Here is a 24,556-nt window from a genome sequence, read left to right on the forward strand (position 1 = left end):
CTAATGCCATTGAATTATACACTGATGGATGGCTAAAATGTCAAATACCATGTGACATGTGCTTGTCATAATTAAGAAACTCCAAGGACCTCCTGGAGTACATGGTCTTTCCATTTTTATGTCTCGATCCATCTGCTTCTGAAGAGTTCTAAGTACACCAGATCATATTGGAAGATCAAGGATTACTGCTAAATTATGATAAAGTCTACTTGTAAATACTTTAAAGTAATAACCAAGAACCATTTAAATGTCTCTAAAATTGTTGATATTGTATAGCAGGTTGTGTTATTTAAAAAAAATTAAATGAAGATCAATCTTGAATGAGGTAATTACCACAAATTGTATGTTAGTTTTTGAGTTGAATTAGTGTGATAAGCAGTTTTTTTTAAATGTAAAGATGGCCTTTCATTTGTTCTTTCTCATATTTCTGCCTTTGTGAGATCCACTGCCCTGGACTGTAGGTGTTTCTAAGCAATGGAAGGTGGTATTGTCCCATGACTAGCTTCCATGAAGACTGTCACTCCTGCTTTACCCATGGGTTCTCATTTGATTTCTTGGCTTCATTTGATTTCATGGTGCAGAGTTTGATGGCTAGTTTCATGTGTCAAGTCACTTTTATTATTGTCTTGGACTGTTTGTGCTGCTACAATTAATGGCAGTGTACTAGGCAGCTTAGAAAACAACATACACTTCTTGTAGGTTTCTAGGACCCTCTGGATCCTTCTACTTTGCTATTCTCCCATGCTTCTCTCATCTAGAGTCCCAGTAGGATGTCCTCCCCTCTGTATCAGTTTCCTGGTAAGTGAAGACTTTCATGGGACATGCCCCTTGGGCTAGTATGCAGATATAAGTGAGTATATACCATTTGAGTCTTTCTGCTTCTGGGTTAACTCACTCCTTATGATCATTAGCAGGCTACCAAGAAGAGACTTGATACCCTATGAGCATATACAAGGGGAGGTAATCCTCCACAGGCCCAGTCATAGGGGAGGGGAGTAAGGGGAAAATGGGAGGGAGGGAAGAATGGGAGGATACAAGGGATGGGATAACCATTGAGATGTAACAAGAATAAATTAATAATAATAAAAAGAAACAGCATACAATTCCCTTTTAAATGATTAGCAAACTGGGAAGTTCAGGGTAAAGGTCAGTTTAAGTGTCTGGGAAGTGTGCGCGTCTTGGTTCACACCAGCCATGTTTTGCAGAGAGAAGACCAAGGCAGGATTCTGAGGCCTCTTGTAAAACTACTCTAACCTCAACTATGGGCTCCAACTTTGTTATCTAATCCTATTCCATAGGCCTTATCTTCTAATACATTCACCTTGGGTGTCACGATATCAACAGATACATTTGGTCAGCTTTAAGCATTTATGTTTTGCCACTATGGCTCCAAGGTTTTGGTGAAAGGCTAGCCCAGGCAATGGTATTTCCATATTGATTAAGATTTAAATTACAGCTGGGTGTGGTGGCACACACCTTTAATTCCAGCACTCAGGAGGCAGAGGCAGGCGGATATCTGTGAGTTCGAGGCCAGCCTGGTCTACAAAGTGAGTCTAGGACAGCCAAGGCTACACAGAGAAACCCTGTCTCGAGAAAAAAAAAAAAAAAAAAAAAGAAAGAAAGAAAGAAAGAAAGATAGAAAAAAGTATTTAAATTACAGACTTAAAGTAAACTAACTCCATAATGAAACAGCTCTCATCTACTCAGTTGAACACCTTAAGAAAAAAAAAAAAAAAGTCTGAGATGTCTGAAGGATGAAGCATTCTGCCCATGGAATGCTTTTTACTGGGGACTGTGGTATCTTTTGTGCCTTGGCTGTCTGTGGTCAGCCTTTCAGACTCGGCAACTTCATAGTATTATGGACAATTTCTTAACTTTGAAGATTCCCCCCTCCTCCTTCTCCCTGTCTTTCCCCTTTCCCTTTGTTCTATGTGTGAACCTCAGTGTTTCTGCTTCTCTGGAGAACCCTGAGCTATGGTTAATATAGAGAGGAGTTAAGAATATCCTCTATAGAGGGACAAATGTGAAACGGCATATGGTAAAATAGCCTCAGAGGTACGGAAGCCTCCAGTTATCACTGAGTGGAGAAACGCATCTTTCCCACTGAGATTTGCTGGCAATACTCAGCAAGGGCATGGCATGCTGCTCCTAAGTTTCTTACCCACAGGCTTGGTCTGAACTAAGGATCTGTCCAGGAGAGAGAGAGAACATGCAGGGTTGGAACACGAACTGCCTGGCGTTTACTTTGTCACCTAGATGCCGTTTTGTTTCTTATAAGTTTTCTCACTGCGTTTCTGGGAAGGAAATAATCAAGGGGGTTGTTAATATGTACTTTTTGAGGGAATATCAAACCAGTGCCTGGCCCAACTTGAGACCCACCCTATGGGAGGGAAACAACCCCTGACACTACAGAAGCCTAGTATAGTTTAGCTGTCCTCTGAAAGGCACCACTCAGCAGCAGATAGAAACAGGTACTGAGACCCATAGCCAAACATTGGAGAATGTGTAGGTCGTCTTGGAGAGAGAGAGAGAGAGAGAGAGAGAGAGAGAGATGGGCTGGGGGAAGATAGAATGACCTGGAGGGGATAGTGGCTCTATGAGAAGACCAACAGAGCCAACTCAGCAGGGTCCAGGGAGACTTGCAGAGACCAAGCACCAACCAAGGACCATGCATTGACTGCACCTAGGCCCCCAACACACATGTAGCCAATGGGCTGCTTGGACTTCATGTGGGTCCCCTAGTAAGAGGAGCAGGGGCTGTGTCTGACTTGGACTGTTTCCTGCTTTTTCAATCACTTGCTCCTGGTGGAGCGGCCTCACCAGACTACAGGGGAAGAAGATGCACTCAGTCCTGATGTGACTTGATGTGCTGGGGTAGGGGGAGGACTACTCTTTCCTCAGGGGTAGAGGAGAGGGAGAGAGGAAGAAAGACAGAGGATGGGACCAGGAGGAGAGGAGGGAGGGAGCTAAGATCAGGATGTAAAGTGAATAAATAAATAAATACAAACAACCAAAAAAAAAGGTTAGTATGTGTGTGAGAGAGAGAGAGAGACAGAATCAGAGTAAGACTGAGACAGAAAGACAGACAGAAAATGTTGGTATCTTAGTCTGTTCTATTGCTGGGAGGAGACAACATGACAATTTAATTGGTTCAGAGACTTAGTCCATTGTCATCATGGTAGGGATCATGGTGGCACATAGACAGATATGGTGCTGGAGAGGTAACTAAGAGGTCTACATTGAGGTCTGCAAGCTGCAGGAACAGAGAGACACGGGGGACTGGCTGCAAGAAATCCCCAACAATCTGCAGAAAAGCCATCAACCACGGACACACTTCCTCTGATAAAGCCAAGCCTACCCCAACACCTACGATACCAAGGCCACACCTCCTAATCGTTCTTAATTAGTGCTACTCACTGATGTCCAAACATTCAAATATATGAGACTGTGAGGACCATTCTTATTCAAACCATCACAGTTGGTCTCCTGTTTAATGTGAAAAAGTGCTCATACTAGGATGGAGAACACCTTAGTCCTAGGAGTTGTATTTTGAATTGGGAGAGTTTAGGCACCCACTGCAGTTGGAGTATATTTTTGTTTTCAGGCAACATATCTGACTTTCAAAACCTTATCTTTGAGGTCACCTCTTTTCCAATATTTGAAGAGCGAGTGACTTGAAATGAGGACAGAAATGTTGGCTTTGTACCCCGAGCAGAGGAAGGCAGCAGAACGTAGCAGGATTTATTTACGATTCCGCAAGTGACTCATATAGTAGGGCAGGCTTGTGTTAAATCTCTCTGCGGATTGCCTGTCCAAAATGTAGGCACAGTCCCCTTTCACAGGGCCGACTTATGTTTGTAAACACATCCAGGATCTAAAGGTGAGCTCGGGTGTGCTGTATTATTTTCAAGTGGCTGAGTAGCTTGCACCCATGAACTCTCTAGACAAAAGTGCTTTGCCTAGTTTACTTAATGCTTCTCCTGTTTGATTTTCCTGAGCACTGGGTAGAAAATAAACAGAGAAGGGTAAAACAAAATCCTGGTTATAGGAACATCCTGCTGCACACAGAGTTTCACCCTAAATTTGAGGATATTCCTCTTCTTGTCTTTAGTAACTCCTTTACTTTCCTAAAGCTGTTGGAGCCATGAAACCCTCTAGCCCTCACTATGACTCGAAAACGTGTTGACACTACCGACCTATCTCTGAGGAACTTAAAGTTACTGCGTGGTTCCCAGGAGGTTCCCTTTCCAATCATGCCCACAGGTATCTTTCCAGACTGAGAGTAGCAGACGTGAGAGATGAGGCTGTTCTTTGGCTGCCTTTGAATGGCATGGCGTACACTCTTGCCTTCCCAAGTTCCCCCTCCAATACAACTGTTTAAAAATGATATATATTAGTGTCTGCCTAGCTTGGAAAAATGTGAGGAAGCCTGGCTAAGTGGCTTTGCTTGGCAGCGCAAGTGGCGGGGAACATGTGTTAAAACAGAGACTGACTCCGGTTTGCCTTTGCTGTAGGACGTGTCTTCCTGTGGTGGGAGGTGGTCGGGAGCACTTACAGCGCATATACTTCAGTGGCTTTGAATGGCCTGTGTAATTACCTTTTGCCAACTCTATCTCATTGCTGAGAGAAATCTGTCTTTTGAGGCTATGCTATGAATGTATTTTATGATTTTTTTTTCCAGCTTCTCTCAGGTACTATAGATATTTGCTACATACCTCACAGGCATTTGATTAGCCTGTATAAATGTCAGCCCGAGTGAACGGTTTCACTTTATGTAGTGTCTGGAAGTCTAAGTAACGACAGCATTATAAAGTGAGGAGAGGAAAACAACTTGAAGAACCAGTCCTTTGTGGAAATTGTCTTGTTCCTTCTGATTTGTGACATCTACCAACTATTCAGAGTTCCTCGATTGAGCCTAATAGGGCTTGAACACAGGGCTGGAGTTCAATTGTAATGCAATTGAGTCACAGACTATATGTGGTATTTTACAGACCCCCATGGACTGACAGGCCAGCAATGAGGGCTGGCAAGAAGCTCACACCCAGAGGTGTTTGTTGTTAGCCTCTTCTGTGTCTCTGCTCCCTTGCACTCTGATCCTTCTGAGTGTTTCATTGCTGTCCCAGAGTCTTCCCATCATTGTGCTGTTATTCACTCACAGCACAGATTTTGAAGTTAGTCCCCTGAAATCCTACATCTTGGGCTTTCATTTGATCATGTCCTGCAGTTTTTTTCCTATAAATTTCCTACTCCCACCTCCACATTTTTTCCCAATGTCTTCTTTTTCTCTCATCCCATGAACTTAACTTTCTGCTTATTGGCTTTCTCAGGCTGCATTCTTTACCTTAGGTGTTCTAGCACACTCATCTTTTAAAAATCAATTCCATGTTATTAAGTCCCAACAATATATTACTTATTTTGAGTGTCCCATGGGAGTTAGGCTTGCACAGGCTTCTCTGCCTACCCACTGAGTTCTGAAGGTCCCTCAAACTAACCATGTCCAGAACTGAGTTCATTGTCACTCGTTGACTTAGGAAGTCATCCTTTTAAATTATAAACGATAATTGTCGACCCACCCGTTTCAGTCGAAGATGAAGTTAACAGTCATCCTATACATTTCTTGTTTTGTTCTGCTAATACAATTTCTACTACAAAATATTGTTTTTGAAAAACATTTTGACTCTCAAATATTTCCTTAGTTTTTCCATCATTTTAGCTGCATGAATAAATCATTCCTTAAATGGCATTATTTTAATATTGTTCTCAATACTCTTTTTTTTTTCAGTATTAATATTGCCCTGTCTTTTGTCTGGAGGATATTTCTAAAATGCAAGTCTGACTATCCTGCCCTTATAATTAGCATGATATTCTTTCATGTGTAAACTTATTACTCAGCTCATAATATGACCCAGAAGATTGCTGTGCTCTCTGGATTATAAAACAATGTCTTCTACCTTTAGACTGATCACATCCTTCTACTATTCATATTTTTTACCTAGTGTTCAAGAGTAAGTTAAAAATAAACAATTTTAAGAAAGGGTATGTTCAAAGACTAAATTTCATACTTGGGCTGGGCTAATTGCTCTTCTCTTACCTCTACTGGAATATACTTGAGGAAGTCCTTCAAACAGTTAGAAATATCATTTTTGACGTGGTGGAATTGATCCTGACCAGCCTAAATTAATTATTATCCTCAGAACTTGTGAGTTTATGCGAATGCTATTCCATTTACAAATAGCAGTCTTTGGCATACTATAGAGTATCAATAGGAGAAGACATTAAATTTATAAATAAATAAGGAGAAATAAAGGAAAGTGATTGGTTTTCCTCTTTTGATAGAGGACATACCATACCTGAACAGCAGATTAGCAGTGAGAGCAGAGCAACTGACAGGCCTATGGTGGATCCCCAAAACCCAAACATCTACCTTTCCCAGTTGAGAAAAGAACCCACAGTGTGGGAAACTCACAAGCCCGACCCCAGGTCACCAGATAAACCCTGGAAAACTCCCGGGCTCCCCCGTCTCACTAAACTGGACTTTCCAGATACCACAGCTCATGGGTCCCAAACTCGAATCCATCCATGAAGTCGTTACCTTCTGAGTTGGGGTGGGCAGCAGGGTGTGAGAAGCACACAACTCTAACCTCAGGTGCCCACACTCACCACTTCAGAGGAGACTTTCAGGATACCAGTGGTTTGTGGACCCAACCTCCTATGCCCTTCTGGTAGAGTGGATACTGTTACTGGGGCAGGCAAGACATCTTATCAAAAGCAAACTACAGATTCAGTGCAATAGCTAAATCAATCCTGTACAACAAAAGATCTTCTGGAGGAATTCCATCCCAGATCTCAAGCTGTACTACAGAGGCACAATAATAAAAAAAGTTCATGGTACTGGCATAGAAACAATGGTGGATAAATGAAATCTAATTGAAGACCCAGAAATAAACTCACACACCTATGCATGCTTGATCTTTGACAAAGAAGCCTAAACAGTACAATGTAAAAAAGATATCTTCAACAAATGGTGCTGGTCTAACTGGATGTCTATGGTTAGAAAAATATAAATAGATAAATATTTATCTCCTGGAACAAAGCTAAATCCAAGTGGATTAAAGGCCTCAACTTAAAACCAGATATATTAGTCTGTTAGAAAAAAAGTGGGGATGTGCCTCGAACTCATTGGCACAGGAGACAACTTCCTAAGCCAACAGCCCAGGCTCTAAGATAATTAATAAATGGGACCTCATGAAACTGAAAATCTTCTCTAAGGCAAATGACACTGTCAATAAAACAAAGCAACAGCCCACAGACTGGGAAAAGATCTTCACCAACCCTACATCTGACAGAGGGCTAATATCTAAAACATATAAAGAACTCAAGAAATTAAACAACAAGAAATCAACTAATCCAATTAACAAATGAGGTATAGAGTTAAACAAAGAATTCTCAGCAGAGGAATATCAAATGGCCAAGAAACACCTAAAGAATGCTTGAGGTCCTTAATCATCAAGAAAATACAAATCAAAATGACTTTGAGATTCTGTCTTGCACCTGTCAGAATTGCTAAGATCAAAAACTGAAGTGACAGCACACGCTGATGAGGATGTGAAGGGGAAACTTCTCCATTGCTGGTGGGAGTGCAAACTTGGACAACCAGTTTGGAAATCAATCTGGCACTTTCTCAGAAATTGGGAATAGTGGGAATCGTGATAACTGAACTACTCCTGAACTCCACCATACAACAAGGACATTTGCTCAACTATGTTCATAGCAGCTTTATTCCTAATAGCCAGAATCTGGAAACAACCTAGATGTCCCTCAACTGAAGAATGGATAAAGAAACTGTGGTACATTTACACTATGGAATACTATTTAGCTATTAAAAACAAGGAAATCTTGAAATTTGCAGGCAAATGGATGGCACTAGAAAAGATCATCCTGAGTGAAGTATCTCAGATCCAGAAGACACACGTGGTATATACTCACTCATAAGCAGATATTAGCCATATAATACAGGAGAACTACACTACAATCCACAGACCTAAAGAAGCTAAGTAACAAAGAAGACCCTAGGGAGGCTGCTTGATTCCCACTCAGGAGGACATTTAGACTAGATGCTGGAAATGCTTGAAGTGATTGAACAGGATGTTAGCCTGTCATAGAGGTCGGCTCTACAGAGCAGGGGACTGAAGTAGATGCTGAGACTCACAGTCAAACCTTGGGACAGTACACAGGGAGACTTAGGGAAGAGTTAGAGGATAGAAGGACCTGATAGGGACAGGAGCTCCACAGAGAGAACGACAGAGCCAACAATCTGGGCCCAGTGGTATCTACAGAGACTGATGCACCAACAAAGGCCTATGCACAGAGAGGACCTAACATCTCTGCTCAGATGTAATCGATAAGAAGCACAGCCTCCATATGATCCCCATAATATGGAGAGAAGAGGCTCTCTCTGACATGGACCCTGTTGTCCACTTATTAATCACTTACCCCTGATGGGGAGGTCATGCCAAGCCACAGAAGAGGGGAATGCAGGTTGTCCTGATGAGACTTGATAGGCTGGGGTCAGAGGGTAGGGGAAAAGGGGTTCCCCCTTTCTCAGGGCTAGTGGAAGTCTGAAGGAGATTAGAGGGAGGGAGGATGGAACTGGGAGGAGATGAGGGAGGGGGCTACAATTGGGATGTAAAGTGAATAAATTAAAAACAAACAAACAAAAATCATCAGTTCACAGTTTTTCTTTTATTTGGCTGCCTACATGTATTTTAGTTTATTGTCATATACATCAGCTTTGTTGCATAGACATAATAAATTTCTGTGTCAAGAAAACTAAATCTTAATGTAAAAGAAAGTAATGTTTACTTCAGACAAAGTTAGGAAAAACAATGATAACAAATTAAAGCATTTTGCTCTGTGTATGGATGTGTTTAGCTTTCAAGTGTCTTTGGGCAGGATTTATGTCTCAGGTTAAATCTACACAAGCAACCAAATTCCAGTGATTTGCAAAATGCAGATTCTGTGGTAACACTTTGTAGCACCAGGGAGCCCAGCATTATTTACAGAGTCAATTGGGCTGTGACAGGGATCTTTCTTTTTTATCTCTTCAATAGCTCAAACTCTGTTTTTTTTTTTTTTTTTTTCCTTTTTCTCGGAGCTCTACAACTTAGAACTTAACAGCCTATATCAGACATGCTAAAGTCCGTTCTTCCCATCAGGGGACTTGTAGAATTGACTTGCTGTCCTGGTGAGAAGATGAGCAAATTGGTATGGGGCAAAAGGTCAATCTGCACTCATGGTGTGCTAATGTCTTTGTAGATGAAAAAATTATAACCACCCTCCTGGATGTACCCAACTGTATGCATATCTTTCTTTCCTCTTCTTTGTTTCTAAATGAGTAAAATACATGTGCAAACTCACTGAAACTATTTAAAATGAAATTTAACTAGGAACTTTCTCATGATAATACTTTCTGGTGGGCTTATCCTTTATTGCCTTTTTTGTAGTGACCCAAAAGATCAATTTGATAGGCAGTTTGATGGAAAGAATAAAGTTCTGAAACTCTCCATTTCAACACGACTCTTGACAGGCAGACATACTAGTAACGTTTTTTTTTGTTTTTTGTTTTCTATTTAATTCCATATCCACTGGTTGGTAATTTAATCAGAGCTGCCTACTGTTATTTAATTTTTAATGACCATAGCACATGCAAGTTTCAAAACATTAACTGCCAGTATTTGTTCCAACCTTCTTTGTCCTGCTGTATTGAGGAGATATTTTTGGTAAAAATCAATTAATTACAAGTCAATCACAAGTGCCCTGTCATTCTGCTTCTTGAGTCAACATGTGCCTTGTAAACATGACTAACAAAGCAAATCCCTGGAGCAGGAGGTCAATTGCTGCATCATGACATCAGAGCTTGGACTGTGTTCTGTCAAATCCTTTAATTGAGTTAAGTGTTGCTTGAAAAGAATGAAAAAAGTAGAAATGAGAGAGTCTTCCATTATTTCAAAAATTGTTGATGCAGTTTTTTTTTCTCCAAGTAGGGAGTTTTCCATCTCTAAAAGAAACATCAAAGTAAGTGCTTTCTCTAAAAAAGAATATTAAATACCTCCATCAATCGAAAGACTAAAACTTGATGTGATATTTATAGGATCCTCAGTAACTCTTACTCTTTTTAATTTAAAAAGGAATAATAATAAATTTAACAAGAGCATTTCAGAAGATAAAATTACTAATAAATTCTAAAGAGGGATAAAATTTGCTTGTAAGATCCCAATCCTGAAAATATCATACACTTTGGTCACAGGATACAGAAAAATTAAGTTGTCACTAACCAGGACACTTCCTTCTTGCTAGGTAACTTTCATAGTACCTGTAGGTGCTACGTAGGCTATTGGTGTGTGTGTGTGTGTGTGTGTGTGTGTGTGTGTGTGTGTGTGTGTGTGTCTGTATGTGTGTGTGTGTGTGTGTGTGTGTGTATGTCTGTATGTGTGTGTATGTGTGTGTGTGTGTGTATGTATGTATGTGTGTGTTTATTAATGGTCTTATCTAGCTGTGAACTCTGTGAACTACAATGATGACTGGTATGGCAAGCTTTGCCCATGGATGCAATAATGGCATAAATGTTATGGTGATAACCAACAGCTTTCTGAATGGATTTAAGGCCTACTCCACAAGAGGAAACTTATGCCTGTCACTGTAAATCTGGCCAGGAACCTATGGCTGGGCTGCTCAAAGACCTCAAAGATAAACCTGCTGTTATTATTTTGCTAAATAGACACACTGTCAAGCTGCCCTCTAAATTTGTGCCTGCGTACTTATAGGATAGTGCACCTCTTAGACATCATTAGAGAAGTTTCTGTGTAGTGTTTGGTGGCTAATGCAGAAACTATCTGTTGGTGAGTAAGCAGAGAGGACGTGTCAATGAAGTGCTCAGCCACAAATAGCACATCTCTATCAGCCCTTTGCTTTCCAGGGCCCAAGAAGTATTGAGGAAGATGATGAAAAAGAAAAAAAAAAAAAAACCTATAAGAACCAGAGCTTGGATAGTACATCTTCTATACGTGACAGGGTTGCAGCAATCATGAACTTACATAAACAGTGGCTACTTGCATAAGATCAAGACCATCATCATTCTGGTATAAAGCTGTGAGGTAGAGCATGTATTGTGCGCCTCCACCCTTGGTAGAGGAGCTACTGACTTCTTGGAGAAGAGAAGATCGGCTTTCTTTATGAGTATAGCCCCTGATACTACAACTATGCTCTAGTGCATGCGCCCACAGTAAAAAAAATATATGTGCAATATAAATAGAAAATAATGGGTTCTTAAAAAAAAATGAGGACAGAAAGATGAGGGATGGAGAGGTAGAAGGTTAAAAATGGCAAAAGTTAAGGCAAGGATAAATATATGAATATGATAAAAATATATTACATGAAAATATTTTTTATTTTATTTATTCTTAAACATTTCTCAAAGAATTAATAACATATTACATTAAAATATACATGGGCTATATTTGTTTTACTGATGTCTTATTAAACATTGTTTTTATGTTATTATAACTTTTATATTTTATGCTTAGAAATCATCCATATACATATATGAAAATGCATAGATAACAAGTATTCCAGTTTGATGGATTTTTCATAACAGTAGACACTTGTATAAAAGAAAATGTCATTATGCTAAATGAAATAAGCAAAACATAGGAAGATAAATACTGACAGTTCATACTTGTGTAGAAAACAATGAGGTCATAGAAGCTGAGTGTAGATATAATAGTAACTATTTGAGGTTAGAGAGAGCAGGGGAAACAGAAGAATTGAAAAAGCCAAAGACATATTTAAATGAGAAAAAGAAAACCTAGTGTTTTATTGTACAGTAGAATGACTATAGATAACTTGACTGTTTCTATAATAAAGTTAGAATAACTGTTTGAGAAGATGTCATAATTTGAACATTACACAATGTCTAACACATAGTGAAGTGTCATATGTTCATATATATATGTATGAATATATATATACATATAAACATGCTTTATAGTTTTATAGTTTTATGTCACCTTGACACAAGCTAAAGTCATCTGAGAGGAGGAAACCTCAATTAAAAAAAGACCTCTATAATGTTGGGTTGTAGGTAGGCCTGTATGGCATTTTCTTATTTAGTGATTGATGGAGGGAGAGGGGAACAGAACATTATGACTGGTTCCATCCCTGAGCTGGTGGTCTTGACTTTCATAGGAAAGGAATCTGGGCAATTCATGGGGAACAAGCCAGTAAGCAGCACCCTTCCATGGCCTCTACATCAGCTCTGGCCTCCAGGTTCCTGACGGGCTTGGGTTCCTGTTCTGATTTCCTTTGATGATGAACAGTGATATGTAAGGATAATCCGAGTAAACCTTTTCCTTCCTCACTTGATCTTTGGTCATGAAATTACATTGTAACTGTTGCTTTACAGGACACAGCCATACTATTATTTGGAATCCACCCAAACAATGCTCCAACATACAACAAGGACATTTGCTCAACAATGTTCATAGCAGTTCTATTTGTAATAGCCAGAATCTGGAAACAACCTAGATGTCTCTCAACCAAAGAATGGATAAAGAAACTGTGGTACATCTACACATTGGAATACTATTCAACTATTAAAAACAAGGAAATCTTGAAATTTGCAGGCAAATTGATGGAACTGGAAAAAAAAATCATCCTGAGTGAGGTGACCCAGACCCAGAAAGACGTGCATGGTACATATTCTCATAATCGGACAATAGCCACATGATACGGGATAACTACACTACAAAACAGAGTCAGAAACATCAGCCAAGGGTCATGTATAATATGGACCTAGGCCCACTTCTTGGATGCAGGAGCACAGGCTCCTTGTAGATCCCATGTCTGGAGAGTAGGGACTACCTCAGGCATGCACTCTGGCTACCGAACTTAGATAACTTCCCCCTGGCAAGATGGTCATGCCAGGCTACAGAGGAAGAAGTTACAGTTAATACAGATGAGACTTGATAGGCTGAGGTCAAATATTAGGGGAAGAGGGTGGCCTTGCTTGAGTACTAAGGGAGTGAGGGAGAGGGGATGAGGGAGTGAGAGGGTATTGGGAGGGAATGAGGGAGGAGGCTACAATCAGGATGGGAAGATTTTAAACTTCAGAACAAGCAGGTAACTTATATTGCTAATCCCACCATGTGGGACTAGCTCGGAGACTGGCTGAAACGTGAATGTCTAGGCATAGACAATGACTCTTGTTGACTATAGAACCCCTATGAATTACTATTAGATGCCATTCTTCATATGGCATGAATGAAGATTTACAGATGTCTTCTTTTCCTGTTCATACAAAGAGCAGAAATCCAGCCTTAATTGTTTTATGCATCACACACACCTTTTATACACTTAAAATTTTAGGACTGTATAATGCTTGTGAGAAATTATATGCTTTCAGAACAAAAGAACCAGTCACTGACACTGGATCAGACCTGACAGGATGAATTCCTTGCAGCATACTGGACATTGACATCCTGTTTGGAGAAAGTGGTTGAAAAGAAAGAAGGGGGAATATAGAAATGTACAGGGAAGATAGAACATAAAGTAGATTAATGAATCTACTCCTCAAGTTAATGCCTCAATTGTCACCCACAAGATATGTATAATTCACTGATATAGAATTTTGTATACAGATGCAAAATAAGTTCTAGATACAGTGGTATAGAATTCAAATGTACGATTATTCTTCAAACACATTATGTATTTGTGTATATATATATATATATATATTCTACTCTAATGTGAGTAATTGTACCCATATAACTCAATTATAATATAAGGTTTACTTCCAATACTTTGCTTTGAAAGTTCTATCAAACTGTTTAGGAGAAATAAGTTATACAAATTATATGTTAGTAGATTAAATCATGGTCATGTCAATTCTAGTCTACTTTTATCACAAGAATAAGTACATCAGATAGATATGACTCTGTAGAAAGACAAGGTCTTCAAAAACTCCAGAGACATGCAGAATGTGGTATTTAAAATAAAGATTCATTGACAATGAGACCGGTTAACTCCTGGCAACACTCAGCCTATCTCAAAGAAAATGATAAGCATCAAAGAACCTCCTTATGGAGATGGCTTCAAATGTGACAAACTAGCCACAGACAAAAGGTCCTCATTTCTACCACAGACAGAATTCTGCCTTAAAAAAGGGCAAGCTTGGATGCAGGCACAGTCGATGGGCAAACTCTGGCAAGACAGGGTAAGCAAGTCCTCAATAGTTCTTGCCTCACAAATATGTCTGTCAGATATATTGGGCCAGAAGGCTAAAGCAGACGCTCCCACATTATAGAGAGTTTGGGGTGACTATTCAGGTAGAAAACTATCTCTGTCATCTTTTCATTTACAAAGCTACTAACATGTACTCCTGACATACTCAGATAATGAAGTTTACACCTTTTCAAGTCTCTGAGGGAGTTGAAGACCAGGTAGCTTAGTTTTACAATGAAGTTTAATTGTTTAGAGGTTAAGATGTTTTTAGGTCTAAACAGGTGTTCTAAGTTGATAATGACAATATGTGATGGAGATTGATTTACACTCAGAAATTTAGATGCACCAAAATAGAAAAGATGTCTTCTTCAAGGCTGTCAAATACAAATAGCCAAGACCCTAAGAATGCAACATTTATATAATTCCCGATTGTGTCACCGTTTTCCTTGCCGTAGGTAATCTATTGTATATATGTGTAATAATATAAATGTATAAGTACAAAAATAAAATAATTTAAAAAGGAAATTTTATTGTAACAATATAAATCCTAACACAATATGTGTAAATTTTCTATAGCAATTAAAATTAAAAACCTTAGGCCGGTGAGATGGTACAGCAGGTAAAAAGCCATGCAGCTAAGACATGAGATCTGAGACCTACATAGAGGAGGGAGAGAACTGATTTCCAAAAGGTTTCCCCTGACCTTCGTGTGAGAGCTGTGGCATCCATGGTCACAAAAGACATAAGTGAAAGAAATCTAAATAAGAGACAAAAAGGGCCTTGTGGCACTCAGAGGAAGGATAGCAGGCTACCTGATACCCTATGAGCATATACAGGTGGAAGCAATCAGAGGGGAGGGGAATAGGGGGAAAGTGGGAGGGATGGAGGAAGGGGAGGATATAAGGGAAGGAATAACTATTGAGATGTAATATGAATAAATTAATATATATATAAAAGAAACAAAAATCAAATGGAAAAAGAATGTTTTATCATTCTAGAAATGTTCTTACCACTTTTTTCTAGCTAGTAAAACATTGACTTTCTCTTTGCTATCACACCACCATCCTAGTCCAGTTTCCCCTGATCAACAATCTCATATTAATGGAATCATACAGAAAGAACTCAACACTGTGCTCCTGGGATTCATCCATGCGTTTATAGAAATATGGTTGGTATCAGGGTTTTTTTTTTTTTTTTTTTTTTTTTTCGTCTTCTGATTAGCATTCCAGTGTAAGTATATAACACAATTTGTTTCTCTGCTTTCCTGTTGATGGACATTTGGGCTTTTTCCAGTTTTTGTCTTGCATTTTGAGAAACTACACTATTAAATTTTACCTCACGGAAATGCACAGGCTCTTACTTGGCTGTTTTCCCACCTGGGCAGCCGGAGCTGATTCTCTGTTGTTTTGAAGAGGTTGGGTGATTTTAATGAATGATGAAACAAAACAAACCCAAAACAAAACCCCACATCTGCCATTACAGAATATAGCAATGGCCATGGATGCCTCAGAACAGTTATATAAAACAAATCCCCCACTACCCCCAAAATACAATTTTCTAGGATTCTTAATGAACATGTTTGATAAACCATACTGAGAGGATATAAACTGCTTTTATGTAAGTGATAAGTCTATGATATTTGAAATTGTCATTCTATACAATTAAATATCACCATTTTACTTAGAATTAAAAAATTCTATCTATCAATATGTTTTAATATTTCTTTGTTCTATTTATTAATACTCTACCTTTGTTCTAAAATTTTAAATCAGGCTATTCAAAGTTAAAGACTTGTGTGCATATATTTTTAGCTATCCAGAATATTCATGCTTTAAAATGCCCTAATTACATATAGAGCAATAGCTGCATCCAAAACACTGTAATTATTTGGAATAGAGTGGGCACACTGCTGGCCTAATTTACCTCATTGTTCAAAATAGCCATGAAAATGGCTTTACAGTAGGTGACTGACAATTACTTTGAAGTCTGTAGAGATGGGCCCAAGTATCAAAGTAACGACAGACTTTAACATATTTTTTTAGCTTGTCATTCATTGAATTTGCTTTATATTTTAATTCTAATATCATATTAAATTTCTTGTGGAAGGTAACTTTTCTTTTGCGTCCCCTTTCTGAATTGCTAAAGTTCTTTGTGGACAAGGCTTAATTTCATTTGCCTCTGTACCTTAAATTGTGCCGTTCAGCCCAAATCCCAGAAGACAGCAGGAAATAAACATTGGTAGGATGATTCTATACCTAATGTCATAACTGGACCTAATTTATCTATGTCTTTTTTCTTACTGGATTTATTATATTAGAGAAAATTGAAGAGCAGCATTTTTTTCTGAGCTTTGATAACTGACTTAATATTTTATGTACTTGTTACTATATAGCCAGCCATATTCTTCTCACTTGCAGTTTACCCAGTGCTTTCCGTGTTGCCTCTCTGAAAGAACCTTACACTTGTTTCTCAGGTAAAGTTGTCTGGAGAACCTGCAGCCTATGGAAGTGTCTTTATCGAGCACACTGACTGTGGCTCTCACATGGAGGGGAGGAAGTGTCTTCACTTCTTTGGCTATTATTAATCCTTTAACACTTCTTGACCTGTTTCAGACTGTTAACATTCCACTAAGCTGTTGGCAAATCCAGTGGCCATTCCTTCCTCTTCATTTTACTCAGGCTGGTGATGTTGAATCCGCTGGTCACATCTACTCTCCTTATCAATGCTCCCTTCCCGGTGTGCTTTTGGCTACCTTGATACCCATGCTTCACTGCCTACCTTTCACTGAGACTCTCCCAGTCTGTGTCAGAATCTTCCACGGAGTCCCCTGGGCCTTCCCTTCCATCTTCTTGGATGACAGGCTTTACATTTCTCATAAAGATTGAGGAAATATTTCCTTTTCTAGCCATGAAGCACATCTCTGAATTCTGCATTTCCATATGTCATTACTTACCTTCGATCTTGTATTCTAAATAGATGTCATAAGTAAAATGGGGAGTGCAGAATTGTCCCTTCCAGTGTGTGCTGCTGGTCTTATCACTGAAGACGGAGCCTCATCTGCCTCCTTGGCCAGACTGGAGTCTACAGCATTACTGTGGAATGCCCCTCTTCTAACTCATCAGCAAACCCTATGGCTTCCTGTCATTATATGTGTCTATCTTCTTTTCACTTGTGGCCACTTTGTCAATGGCCACTCTGGTCTTTGTCTTTAACCCATGGGCGTTCCTGAACACTGGTCTCTGTTTCTCCCTTTTCCTTTTACATCTTCTTTTTATACGGTACTAGATAGAGTGGAAGTCTCAAAGGTCAAATTATAAAAAAAAAAAATCATAAAACTATACCCACATTGTGTAACATTCACTGACACTTTTCCAACAGACTTAGCACACAATTCAAACTTATTACAAAACCTATAAAGCTGTGCAAAATCTGCTCTCTGAGCCTGTTTTGACTAATCCATCAGTATAACCCCTCAGCTTCCTAAAGCACACCTACGTCTTTTCGGTACAATGGTGGTTTTCTTGCCGTGGTGGGGCCGGGGTCGGGAGCACAATGAAATGCCTGCTTTCTGCAGACACTGCATTCTTGCTGTGGCATTTGCCAGCCCAGTGGCTTTGGGTAGATTCTTTACTTACGCTCTCTCTGTGTAAATTCATTTTCTCATAATATGGCAAATTAATGAGATAAAAGTATTATCAGTGCCAAGTGACTCTGAGAATCCAATGCCAAAGCATTTATATGAGTTCTCAGCAAATCTAAATCCTCAAAATGAGTTAGCTGTTCTATTAGGTACCATGGTATTTCCTACCAAGTCTGTTAGCCCATGTCCTCTGTGTATAGTTGTTTCTTTGAACTCCTTAGTTCTCATATTAAGCATCACCTTTCCTGAACCCTTTGGCTGAAACTAAGAATACACACACACACACACATACACACACACATGTGTGTATGTATGTATGTATGGATGTATGTATGGATGGATGTATATATGTGTGTGTGTATTCTGTGTATTCCATTATAGAAATCATTCCAATGTGAATTTGCTTTATTTACTTGGCTATCTTGGTTTTCCCCCTCTCTTTGTGTCTTTGTCTCTTCTCTACATGAAACTTCTGTAATATAAGATCTTTGAAGTCAATAACCATATACCTGATTTTGTACACTACACATAGCAAGCAAGTAGCTTAATAAACATAACTTTGCAGATGTATTTGAGAGGATGTGGTAAGTGTATGTGCTCGTGTGCATGCACATGCGTGTGCCCATATGTGCGCATGTGCATGTGTGTGTTTGTAGGCCAGGCCAGAGGTTGATATCAGGACCGAACCTGATGCTCTTCACCTTTATTTTAACACTGAGTCTCTCTGGACCTGACCAATTGTTTAGGCTGGCCAGTCAATGAACTCTGAGGATCAGCTTGACTCTGCCCACACGTCTAGCAACATTGGCAAGGAGTTTGCAGATGCATACCAGTTTTTGTATGGCTTCGGAGGATCCTAGATCACGTCCTCCTGTCTGCGTAGCAAGGCCTTTACCAACACAGCTGTTAGTATAGCACCTTAATGAATAAATTGGTAAATGAAATTCTAGTTGCTGAGAATGACTGACAGTCATAGGTATTTGTCGCCTTCTTTCAGCAACAAATGCAGGACTTGGATATAGAATAGGTGGGAGAAGAACGTGTGCACATTTCACATTGAGAGGACCTAGACCTAGTGCTCTCCTGATTCTGTCTAATTACAGTGGACGGGGTTCCCTCGTTGGCCATATAAACATGATCATGGCATGCACCAATAAGCATCTACATAGTCTTATGTTATTTTCATCTAGTCCCCGAATATGAGTATACAATTTCATTTTTGAAATTGTCACAGAATGAATTTAATTATTAAACAGAAATACTGTGGAAAAGAGAGTAATTCGTCCTGGGGAATAGGTTCTCATCAGAAGTGTAGTGGCTTATGCAGACTCTTACATTTGACAAAACGTATTCTTGCATCACTCAACTGGCAGCTAAAGCCAAAGAAGGATTTTATCCTCCACATAGAAACTCTTCACCTTTATTCTCCACATAGATAGGGCCACTGCCTTTCTCTATCTCTCTTGTTTCTCCATCTCTGTCACTGTCTGTCTGTCTTTCTCTCCTCTTCCTTCCTCCCTTCCTCCTCCTCCTCCTCCTTCATTATTATTTATTGAGTTTATGTGCCCCCACATCTGTTTGGGCCATGGGGCATGTGTGGAGGACAGAGGACTCTTAGTAATTGGTTCTCTCCTTCTACCATGTGCTATTGTGTCAGGTTTAGAATCATAACCAGCCATAAAACATCTGTGAGAATCTATTGCCCAGGATGAGTTACCCTTTGCTTCCATGGCTACTTCAGGATATATACACACATATCTAAAGATTAGGATCAAAATCTAGGAACCATGAATAAGAGAGAACATGTGGTTTCATCTCTTTGGGCCTGGGTTACCTCATGCAGTCTAAGATACCTTCACAACATCCATTAACAAGGCTGAACCGGAGTTTAAGATATGCCACCTGGACTAGATGTGGAAGTTAGAAGGGCACAGGTGGCAAGGGTCAGACAGACCCTGAAGGCTAGGCTGGCATTTAATTCTTGAATTCTTTCCCCTCTTAAATTGAAAAATATAATTAAGTGAGATATTTTTATACTTACTTGGTTATTCATTGAGGAGAAATATACATGGAACAACTACAGTAAATCAAGTGATCAGTTGGGTGTTGTGGCACAGTCCTGTAATCCCACACTTGGGAAGGCAGAGGCAGGTGGATCTCTGTGAATTTGAGGCCAGCCTGGTCTACAAGGTGATTCCAGGACAGCGAAGGCTACGCAGAGAAACCCTGTCTTGAAACAACAACAACAACAACAACAACATCATCATCAAGTGATCACGTATGGTGATGTATTTACTTTTGTGTGATTGTTTTATTTTATTTGTGCTTATTATTTTCTGTAATTTAGTGTTTAAGCGTCTAGAAGAGTTGACTTTTTAAGTCACTCACTTTCAGGAGTAACTGATAATTTTCAAGTCTTGTGATTCAGTGAAAAGGTAACCAATACTATACAATATCACATATTTATTATTTTAATTCAGATATTCATTTTGTTGTGTGCATTCTTCTTTTTTCCTCTCTCTTTTCCTCTTTTTCCTTCCTTCCTTCTTGGAGTGCTGAGGACAGAAGTCGCCAAGTATTATACCATTGGGCCACATCTTTGACCCCGTGTTTCTCATTATTAAAAATTAAATATCACCCAAACATAACATCACTAGAGTTTTGAAATATCAAATGCACATCTTGGTATACATTCAGAAAGCAGATGTATCCCTGAAGCTTATCCAGCTTGGATTTACTAGCCTTCTTCCTTCTTGGTCCCAGAGATATCATCCCCACTTCCCTACAAATAAGCATGCTTTTCAACCCTGACATCCCAGAGTTTTACTCTCACAAATTTTGTTAAAGTAGACTCATATACAGTGCAGTCCTTTGTGTGTATCTGCTTCTTCATTCATCATTTTCTTTCAGAAATTAATCCATGCTGTCAATTAGTAGGGGTTATTACTTTGGAATCAGTGTACGTGTTCCCATTCTATAGACATTTATGAACTGGTGATTATTTCAGTGATTTTTTAATCTTTTTTTTAATTAATGTATTCTTGTTACATCTCAATGTTTATCCCATCCCTTGTATCCTCCCATTCTTCCCTCCCCCCCATTTTCCCTTTATTCCCCTCCCCTATGACTGTTCCTGAGGGGGATTACCTTCCCCTGTATATGCTCATAGGGTATCAAGTCTCTTCTTGGCAACCTGCTGTCCTTCCTCTGAGTGCCACCCGGTTTCCCCCTCCAGCAGACATGGTCAAATGTGAGGCACCAGAGTATGTGAGAAAGTCATATCCCACTCTTCACTCAACTGTGGAGAATGTTCTGACCGTTGGCTAGATCTGGGTAGGGGCTTAAAGTTTACCGCCTGTATTGTCCTAGGCTGGTGCCTTAGTTTGAGCGGGACCCCTGGGCCCAAATCTGCCAATCATAATGTTCTACTTGCAGGTTTCTAGGACCCTCTGGATCCTTCTACTTTGCCATTCTCCCATGATTCTCTCATCTAGAGTCCCAATAGGATGTCCTCCCCTCTGTCCCAGTTTCCTGGTAAGTGAAGGCTTTCGTGGGACATGCCCCTTGGGCTAGTATGCAGATATAAGTGAGTATATACCATTTGATTCTTTCTGCTTCTGGGTTAACTCACTCATTATGATCATTTCTAGCTCAATCCATTTATCCACAAATTTCGGAAATTCCTTGTTTTTAATAGCTGAGCAGTATTCCATAGTGTATATGTACCACAGTTTCTTTATCCATTCTTCTACTGAGGGACACTTAGGCTGTTTCCATGTTCTGGCTATTATGAATAAGGCTGCTATGAACATGGTTGAGCAAATTTTCTTGTTGTGTGCTGGAGCATCTTCTGGGTAAATTCCAAAGAGTGGAATAGCTGGGTCTTGAGGAAGCCCTATTCCCATTTTTCTGAGATAGCACCATATTATTTCAGTGATGTTAAATATGTACCAAACTGTATCAATTTTATTGTTGAAATTTTCCTTTCAGTTATTTATTACTATGAACAGTGCTTCTACACATTTGTATAAACGGTGTTTTAAGGAACCTAGACACTCAATTCTGACTGTATGCCAAGGAGAAATGTTAGTGCACAGAATATTTGTGTATACCGTTTTAGGAGACACTGCCAAAAAGATTTCAAACACATGATCCCAATTTTTCTACTTATATGTAATTTTGGAATATGAGTTATGGTATTAAAATTTTCCCACTGCCATATTTTACTCAGCATTGCCAGTGTTTTCAATGTCCTCACTTAGCTGAGAGTACCTAGAAGTCTCTGTGACTTTGATGGATGTTCCCTTGCTGGTGAATGAGGTTGAGGTTGGTTCTCTTCACACATTCACTTAGAGCTGCATGTGCTTTTTAGAAAGTACTTCATCAAGTTTTCACTCCCATGATGAGCAGGGTACCATGCTTTTCTCTCATAGAAACTGTTACGCATTCCTTATATCTTCTTCATGCAAATCTCTCAGGAGTACAATGTCTTATCAATTTATTTCTTACTGATCTTTTGTAGAATTTTCAGTCTTCTAATGAATTCTTTGTGAAAAGAAGGTCTTACTTTTAATGCACTGTAATTTATTTATTATTCTTTCCATTTTTGATTAATGCTTTTGATGTTCTATTTTAATTTTTTTGGCTTATTCAAAGTCATGGAGATTTTATTTCATGTTATCATTGAGAATTTTGTTATCTTTAGATTAGTTTTTGTAATCTACCTAGAATTAAATTTTGGATAAGATAAGTTCACTTTTTATGGTCCACTATATATATTCAAATATATACAGATATAAACATTTCTTTATATAATTAATAATCTCATTGTTATATGTAGCAGTTCACTTTGACAAAACACCATTCTTATTTCTCTGATGTCAATAACTTCTTTCTATCTCTCACTCTCTCCCCTCTTTTTCTCTTATTTACATAATTCCAGTAGTGTCAAGAACATTAACGCTGGTAGCAACATTTAGTGATTGCATTAATAGCTATATTTTAATGGCAAATATTAAAATGTTAAACACTAATAGCAGGAGTTTATAGTCTTGTATGCAAATGACAATCTTATGAAAGTACTGAACTTTATTTACAGAAAAATATGCTTTACATAAAGATTTTTAGACACAATTTTAAAGCTGCTTGCAGACATCGTAGAACACATCATTCTGATTTGTGAGTTGCCATGATTGGCTATCCTATGAGAAAGTGTTATAATTTGCCCACATACTATCAAAATTATAATAAAACTTGAGAAGGAAAAGAACAAATGGGCAAAAAAGTATTTCTTATTGGTTTAAATTTATATTTGACACCAAAATATGCAACTTTATAGTATAAGTGTGTTATTCCCAAATTGTATGCATTATTTTTTTTAAAGATATTGGCTATGTTCCATGTAATTGGAACAAAAAAAAGAATGTTGAGTTCACTGACATTGGGAAAAGCCATATGTTAATCACTCTGCAATTTATTTTTGTGTTAAAATCATATGAGCTAAGTCAAAGCAGTTTCGAGAGCAAATATGTGTCGTATAAACTAATTTTTACATATTAGAGATGTTGATGGGTGATATTCAGGGAAAATCTGTCCAAGCAAAGGGCATATTAGTTGACAACTGAATAAAAAATATAAATGTATAATTATAAAGGAATAAATTGAGAATGTGTCAAGCAGAGACAGAATCAAGTATAGTGTCACAGAGTTGGCTTGAATATAATAAATTTGAGAAGAAAAAGCAGGCAGGCACAGATCAGTACAGTTAGGAGATGGTTGTCTGTGACTTTATGCAAAATGGAGGAACAGTGAGAAGTGATGTAATGTTAACATATCCATGAGAGGATTTTTAGGGTTAGGTGATTGACATATGGTAAGGGTAGGTTTCTAAGAACAGTTTCTAGGTTTTTAATTTATACAACTCAATAAGTAAATAAAATGTATGAAGCAGGAAAGTAAAACACCCATCATACAACAAGGACATTTGCTCAACTATGTTCATAGCAGCCCTATTCGTAATATCCAGAATCTGGAAACAACCTAGATGTCCCTCAGTTGAAGAATGGATAAAGAAACTGTGGTGCATTTACACTATGGAATACTACACAGCTATTAAAAACAAGGAAGCCTTGAAATTTGTGGATGGAACTAGAAATGATCATCCTGAGAGAGTTAACCCAAACCCAGAAAGATACACATGGTATATACTCACTTATAATTGGACACTAGCCCAACAGGGATGTCCTCTGAGAGTCTTCATTTAGCAGGGGATTGGGATAGATGGTAGGACTTCCTATTGGGACTCCAGGTGACAGACATATGGGAGAATTGGGAAATGGAAGGACCCAGATGGTCCTGGAACCCTACAAGAATACTATCAAGGCTGGAGCATCTGGACACAGGGGGATCCGCTCAAACTACTGTACCAACCAAGGACAATGCATGCAGTAAACCTAGACCCCCTATTCAGATCTAGTCAATGGACAGCACATATCTCCACAGTTGTGTGGAGAATGAGGACTGACTCTGAAATTAACTCTGGAGTCCCCTATTTGATCACTTCCCCTTAGTGGGGAGGCCTTGTGGTACTTAGAGGAAGGGAAAACAAGCTATGTGCATGAGACCTGATAGGCTGTGATC

The sequence above is a fragment of the Acomys russatus genome, chromosome 9 (genome assembly GCF_903995435.1).
Source record: "Acomys russatus chromosome 9, mAcoRus1.1, whole genome shotgun sequence".
Classification (NCBI taxonomy): Eukaryota; Metazoa; Chordata; class Mammalia; order Rodentia; family Muridae; genus Acomys; species Acomys russatus.